The sequence below is a fragment of the Pongo pygmaeus genome, chromosome 19 (genome assembly GCF_028885625.2).
Source record: "Pongo pygmaeus isolate AG05252 chromosome 19, NHGRI_mPonPyg2-v2.0_pri, whole genome shotgun sequence".
NCBI lineage: Eukaryota > Metazoa > Chordata > Mammalia > Primates > Hominidae > Pongo > Pongo pygmaeus.
Genome location: NC_072392.2, coordinates 70434948 through 70443149, shown reverse-complemented (window position 1 = coordinate 70443149; position 8202 = coordinate 70434948).

Here is an 8202-nt window from a genome sequence, read left to right as displayed (position 1 = left end):
TGGAGCAGAGGCCATGAAATTAATCTGGAATTCCTTGTAATTAGATAAGATAAGGGGATCTAAAGAGATGTAGAACGGTCAGGAATGGAGTCCAGCAGCACAACATGCAGAAAACACTTCATGCACTGTCAGCAGACAGAAGACACAGAAAATAGGGCCCGTATTGGCCTCTGAGCTGCTTGGGAATGCTGTCTACATGTTCTCATGCCAGGTGGGCACTCACTAAATAGGCATCTATGGGATGTCCAGAGGGCCTAATCAGGAAGAAACAAAAGCATCTGGCACCCAGAATGGCATGGAGTGGGAACAACTGCAAGCAAAGCAGGAGCTGGCTGGCACCGCTCTGCCCTGGCTGAAATGGGTCTGGAGAGGAAACTGCAGAGGGCAGGCTCTGAGACTTTATTCCGAGCTGGTTATTGATCCCTGAATGCTGGGTCATGACATGTGGCGGAGCTGATGTCTGCCCTGTGGATGTGCAGCCACTGCCTCTCAGCCTCTCAGTCCGAACCCCATCAACCGGGTTTATTGACTCTTTCATTGACAATGCTGGGGCCTAATGAGGACAAGAGCTGCACACTTCATTAAGGGATGTGGAAGGAGAGATGATGCATCCTGTCGATGTCAAGAACCAGGCTCACTGTATGTTTTGCAAGGCTCCAGAAACCAAGCATCTTGCCGCCTTGGAGGCAGAGGAGATGGACATAAGATGCTAACTTGGGCACGTTACTTCAGTGGCCTAAAAATGAAGTTTCCACGGCTTTCCAGAAGCCTTGTTCTTACCAATTAGCTAACTCTTCAACTTAGGAGGGTCCTGTTATACACACACTCACACAAATATACTTCCAATGGTCTCCCCTTCCAGCTCACACTCCTAGATTCTCTGCCTTAATACATACAACAAAATAAGCAGCTTCTCATATCATATCAGGAAACAATTCCATAAGCAGGTTCTCAATGAGGTACAGGCTTGGAACAGGATGAGGGACTATATAAAAACTCAAAAGAATCTTCAAAGGGAGCAAATTCAAGATAAGGAACAGACCCAGCACTATGCCCAGGGTCCCCCAGCTTACCAGGAGCTGTGCATTAGAATCAGGTACAAAGCTCTTGTAGAACTGAAAAATACCTAAGATAGATAGTTACAGCCTAGGGATCACTGAGCCACTCTGTGAAGTCATCACTGTTGGCCCTCCTCCATCTAAATAGTAATGTTTCATTCCCAGCACTTTGGGAGGCCGAGGCAGGGGGATCACTTCAGGCAGGGGGATCACTTGAGGCAGGGAGTTGGAGACCAGCCTGGGCAACATAGTGAAATCCCTGTCTCTACAAAAAATACAAAAATTTCAAAAATTAGCTGGGCACGGTGGCATGAGCCTGTAGTCCCAGCTACTCTCGAGGCTTAGGCAGGATTGTTTGAGCCCAGGAATTCGAGGTTGCCATGCCACTGCACTCCAGCCTGGGCAACAAAGCTGAGACCCTGTCTCAAATAAATAAATAAATAAATAGTAACATGTCTTTCCTTCTTCTTTATCTTATCTAACACTCCTCTTATTATTTTTTCTCTATTGTCCCCAATCCTTTTTTTTTTTTTCTTTAATCTTCTTTACCTATCCTTTAGACCACATTAGATATCCCCCCTGGGCACTGCTGAGCCCAACAGAGGACGTGAAGACCAAAGAGGTTGCTGACTCTGACATTCTCTGTTTTTGATTGGTTCTCTTGGGGATCTGAAGTGCAGATGGGGGGACTCAGAATGTATCAGCTGTAGCCAGATGAGCTGTGCACCCTGCGTGAGATGCGGAAACAGTCTGTGTAGCTAATCTGCATGAGAGCAGATGAGGCTAAGGCTAATTTTATAGACTATATATTTGCAGACATAACTTTGGAAACAAGCTGGAAGAAGTAATCTCTTCTTCTGAGGGGTTAAGGAGATTGAAGGTAGAAGGACAGCAATTTTCTAAAGTCGAACTGGGTTTCTTTGGTTTCTTTTCATCTGTTATTTCAAAGGTAAAAAAATTTAAGTTTCCAAACCCCTTCCTTACTTTTTATCCTTTCTTCTTCCTCACTTTACTACAGGTCTTAGAGTTCAGAGTTGGAGCAGGGGGATTCAAGGTGAGAGAAGGGGCAGTTATTTAGAAGCTGGTAGAAAGCTCCGGCCTGCCCTGCACATGTGCTCATGTGATTTGGAGGATACTGACACTAAGATGAGTGGATGTAATCTAACAAGAACCACAAATACAGACAGAAGCACTACAGTCAGAGATAAAAACAGCAATAGCTGATTATTTCGATGTAAGAAAGCGAGTAAAAATACCTTTGCCCTAGTGGATATCCTTGGTCCTCAAGATATGTTCTTTCCTTGCCTTCAGAATTGTGTCAGTGTCCATTTCATTTTTTTTCTTTCTAAATGTCTGTTCTTTTCTTTTTTTTGAGATGGAGTTTCGCTCTTGTTGCCCAGGTTGGAGTGCAATGGCGGGATCTTGGCTCACTGCAACTTCCACTTCCCGGGTTCAAGCGATTCTCCTGCCTCAGCTTCTCTAGTAGCTGGGATTATAGGCACATGCCACCATGCTAGGCTAATTTTTGTATTTTTAGTAGAGAAAGGGTTTCACGATGTTGGCCATGCTGGTCTCAAACTCCTTACCTCAGGTGATCTGTCCACCTCAGCCTCCCAAAGTGCTGGGATTACAGGCGTGAACCACCGTGTCCGGCCAACCACTGTACCCGGCCTCTATTCTTAAAAATCCCTGGACTTCCATTCCCACAACATTTTCTTCCTGTGTAAACCACACTATCTTTCATACACAAAACAGCACTGTCAGTTCATGTTGCATTGCTTTTCAGTTTCACTCTTGTCTTGCCTCCTCTCATCCCTCCACTAGAATTTGTGATCGCACTCTCTTACACCACCTTTGAGATCTTCAGTCTCACATTATTTTTCATCTTCAATCTTTCCTTCTGCCTGCTAACATTCTTGGTCTTCTCTGTCCTTAAAAATCAAGATCTTCCTTTCATCCCTCTACCTCCTCCAACTCTCATCCTTTCCTCTCCTTCCCTGTCCCCATCAACTTCCTCATCAAATCTTATATCCTTTCTCCTCCATCTCTTAACCTTGCCTGCCTGTCTTCACACCACCAAAGGGATATCTCTCCCAAGAGCATCACTGACCTCCTTCTCCACTCTCCTTTGTCTTCACCAGCCTTCTTTTTGGATCATTGGATGGTCTTGACCACCTCTCTTGCTGTAAGCATCCAGCTTGCTTGGCATTGTCCTATCTGATCCTCTTCCTGTCCATCTTAACTGTGACTTCCCTGCCTCCTTCTTTAGCTGTCTTCATTTCACCTTCTAGTCATAGGTATTCACCAGAGTTTCTACTTGCCTTTCTCCCATCCCTCTTCTTTCATTTCTTTCTTTGTTCTCTGAGTCTCTAGTGGTTTTATTCTCACACTACTACAACTTTCCCCTTTGCACAGATTGCTTTGCTGATTTGTACCTCTGCCCCACATTCCCACTTGGATATCTGAGCAGTTCCACCAAATTGTTATTTCCTCTCTCCTTAATTATTGCAATAGCAACAAAGCTCAGTGGACAGGGCATGGGCTTACAAATCAGAAAGACCTGGGTCCCGTTTCTGGCTCTGCCACCTACCTGTTCTAAGACTCTAGGCAGAGCTCCATGAGCCTCAGGTTCCTCATCAGTAAATTGGAGATCATAATCCCTACCTTACAGGGTTATTGTGAAGGTTAAGTAGGATGATGTATGTATATAGTATATGCTCCATAAATTGTAACAGTTAGGCCGGGTGCAGTGACTCATGCCTGTAATCCCAACACTTTGGGAGGCCAAGGCAGGTGGACTGTTTGAGGCCAGGAGTTCGAGACCAGCCTGGCCAACATGGCGAAATCCCATCTCTACAAAAATAAAAAAATTAGCCGGAAATGGTGGCGCATGCTTTTAGTCCTAGCTACTCAGGAGGCTGAGTAACAAGAATCACTGGAACCCAGGAGGCAGAAGTTGCAGTGAGCCAAGATCGTGTCACTGCACTCCAGCCTGGGTGACAGAGCAAGACCCTGTCTCAAAAAAAAAAAAAAAAGGTAATGTTATAAAGGCATTGCTGTTTTCCTGGTAATTCAAGCTCAAAATATAGAAGTCATCTTGGACACTTCCTCACTCATTCTAAACAGCCACTAAGACCACTAGTCTTACCTCCTCACAGTGGCTTTTGAATCCTTACCCTCCTTGCATCCTTAATGTCACCTCTTTGGGTTTGGTTCTCAACATCTTTCTTGGGAAGTGATATGTTGAAATGGCTTCTAACCCGGCCTCCTGCATCCAATTTCCCCACCATCCCATGCCACCCCTCACATAAGCTTCAGAGTATATATCCCAAAGCATGGTTCTGATCCCATCAAAGAGGTGATAGAGTATAGAATGTAGTGGCCCTAAAGTTAGACAACCCTGTGCTCAAATCTGCCACTGCTTGCTGTGACCTTGGACATCTTCCATATGCCTCAATTTCCTCCACTGTAAAATGGCAATAGTAACTGTATTCTCAAGGTTGTTGTGAAGATCCAAAGAGCTAATATATATAGTGCTTACACCTGCCTGCAGCATGGTAGGTGCTTTGTAAAGTTTAGCGATTACTGTCCCTGCATTCCCTGCAAAAACTAGCACCTGTCAGATGCTCAATAAATACATATACAAATTATCCATAATCTCTCATTTGATCTTTCTTACTCATTAAAGATATATTTGAGGAGTGGCCAAGATATAGGTATCATTGATCACCAAGGATGAAAACTCTTCATAAAGAATCTGCCTTTCCAAGAGGAAAACTCTTCATAAAGAATCTGCCTTTAAAGAGATGAATAGAGTGGCCTTGGCTTCCTTGGGACCAGGCTCTAACAAATCAAGGTTATCAGATTCTCCCCGCCCACCTCCAGAGATTTCCTCCCTGCCCTATCTATTCTAGAATACTTCCAGTGTTCTCCAAACCACATGGGGGGAACACTGATCTGGAAGGCATGAGATATTAACACCTCTTTTCACTCATTGCAGCAAAAACAAAGTTTCCACCATAAATAAAGACCCTGCAAAGAACAAATCAGAAGGAAGATCATATCCTAGGAGTCGGTAGTCTCTTTAGTCTGGAGAGCTGCCAGCAGGGCTAAGCTCTGCAGAAGGGCTGGGGTTGTGGCAGACGGACATGACTTAGGGAGTGTGTGGGAGGGGTGATGGCCTAGGGATGAGGCTAGTGAGAAAGAAAAAGGGAAAAGAGAGTGAATGAGAAGTTGAATGAAAAGATAAATAAGTGGAGAAATAGAAAACATGATAAAGAAGTCTTCATAGTTTGGAGGATTAGAAACTAAATCAAACAGATCCACTTCATTTCCTGAGTTGTAATTTCAGGCTACACCATGTTCTACCTCCGAGGACCATTGAGTAGCTTCAGGGAATGGCTATAAATTCCTAAAGAAAAGTGCCTTGTGGATCAAGCTGTTCCTATCTGCTGCTGTACTTTTTAGCATCTGCACTTTCAACACAATGACACATCTTACTGAGTAATATGAGATATTCTGCATCATGAGACTATTGATGCAGAATTTCCTTTTTCAGTGCTCAATATTCCAAACAAAGCCTGTTGCATCACATCACTAGGCCATCCACTTAATGACAAGTTGTAAGATGCATATTGCAGAATATTCATGTTCATTTTATGCTCACAGTGCTTGAAATCTCCTCTAAACAGCCTCTGCTCTCAGCCTATTAAGGTGCCCGTGTTATCTACACTCCATTCAATGGTGTGGAAATAATTGTCTTGAGACGAAAGAAAAAATTGATGGTCACAAGCCGAGTCAGCACTTGTGTTCTTTTCTTACTCTGTTGAATCAGGTGTTATTTACCTCTTCCAACACCTGGGACTCCTGATAAGTCACTCCCATGGTAGCTTTTTCCAGGACAGTGCTATGGGGTCTTTAGAAGAAGGAGGGATCCTTCATAAGCTATATTGTTATCAGCACAATTCATGCAGCTACCAGATGTGCAAAATCGAAACCACCAAGGGCATTCAGGCAAAGGGGGCTTCCCCAGCTCCATATGGCCACTATGACATGTGCTCATGAGTTGGAGGAGGAATCAGAGAAAAAATGGGATGCACTCAACTTGAGGGCCTGTGTGCTTACGAGAAAATGCTTATATTCTGACAAAGTTGGGGCCCTTTTTCATTGCCCTTATGAAGGTGCTGCTATCCCAGCACCTGCACCCTATAGCCTTCCTCCTTACAAACCTGGCTGTACTAAAAAGACCTGCCTGTTAGAGACAGGTGGGCCCTTTTCTTCATCTCTTCCCCTTCCTCTTATCTCTGGGATGAAGCACCAGGACGCAGGCTGGTGGAGGAGAGCAGTTGCCCCTGGCAGCTGATAGTTCAGCAATGCGGCCTGCGACTTTGCCTTTAAATATCAACCACATGCACAGACAACACCCTGGCAGTCTGAGAGGTTTCCATGGTGACAGAATGCAGGCCATGACCTCTGTAAATGTAATCAGAGCACTGGGATTGGTGTGCGAGACAGGTTTAATTTCTCCTGCAGTGGAAGCTCTGTGGTCCTGGCCCTACATAGGCTTCATACGTTGACAGACAACCTGTTATCTCCACCAGGGCAGCTCTGCATATGGCAGTTCCCTCTGCCCCAGAGCTGCTTCCTCTACTGTCTGAGCAGGTTGCAGGATGTAGAAGGTCACTGGGGACTGGGACAACAGTCATATCAATACCTGGCATCCTTGCCCAGTGTCCTTGGGAGGTGAGACTGTCCCTTATACAAAGAGCAGCTGTGGCATAAGGGTCAGACCAACGACTCAAGAGATTGGCCAAGGTTTTCATCCCTGCTGTGCCACCAACAGTGTGACCTAGGGCAAGTCATTTAACCTCCAACTTTCAACATCTTCATTCCAAGGAGAAAGTGCCTGGGGAAGGGAAGGCCAAGGGCTTCCAAAGTCCCCAATTTAAGATGGTACCCAATAATGGTGAATGTGAGGATCCTCCCACCCTCAGTGGACTCATACCCCAAGAAGTGAATGCTAGTCACTGGTGTCCGTGCTGCCAGTGGTGAGGGGAAGGCTCACCGTGGGAGAGGCTCAGCAGGACTTCCCCACCTCTATCCTGAATTGGAACAAAACCAGGATGCATTTTTTCTAAGCCAGCCCAGAGTAGTAGACTAGAGTTTTGCACTAAACTGACAGGAAACAGACGGAGGCTCAGAGGGAAATGTAGCTGCATCAAAGGAGGACCCCACAGCCTCTTTCCTTAAACTCCATGCAACCTCAGCAAAGAGTTTCTTTGGTCACTTGGATGCTAGCACCCCGATTCCATTTCTAATTCACATGAGATGCTGGCTGACTTCAGTTGCCAGTTATCCTGCTTCTCTGATTCTTTCACTTTTCCAGTGTAGTGTTCTAAAAAAAAAAAACAAAAACAAAAACAAAACCAACAAACAAAAAAAGATTTGGACTAAGATGAGATTCATAGGGTTGCATGAAACATTTTTCTTCCCAGAGGGAGCTGGTCCATAAGATTCCCCTTGCAGAATGAGATTCAACAAGGAATCTCAGAATTTCAGAGCTGGAAGGAACTTTAGAAACCCTTTAACCTACAGAGAGAAACCTGAGGACTAGCCTGGATGTTCCTGGGTTACAGCAAATTAATGGCAGAACCACAAGAGCATCAGGGCCCCACTCTGCTCGGCTGAGTATTAATTTACCTCATGGGTGCTTTTGAACCTCAAACTAAAATAGAGGGGAAGTGCGGGGAGGATTCAAAAGTGGTTGATGAACATTAGAATCAGGAAATGGTGATTTGGTTGAATCTACAGATAATAGCTTTACCACTTCCTGTGTCAGCTGATGCCAAAGGAGCGAAGATTCTAAAGAAGAAAATAGTTAAATGACAGGATTGTGGGCTTCCACACAACTGTCCCCAACCAGGCCACACTCTTTCTCTAAGGCCATTGAGGAGAGTATAAACCTGATTGCTCAGGGGTTTCATTGGCTGGTGTCCAACACAGAATCACAAGATCAAAGAATAGTGGAGTTTATAGGAACCCCAAGAGAACATCTGGTCTGACATTATGTCTTCTGGTTGCTGAGTAACTAAACCATCTAGGACAGGTAATTTAATTGTCTTTCCTTTTTATTAAAGGACTCAGT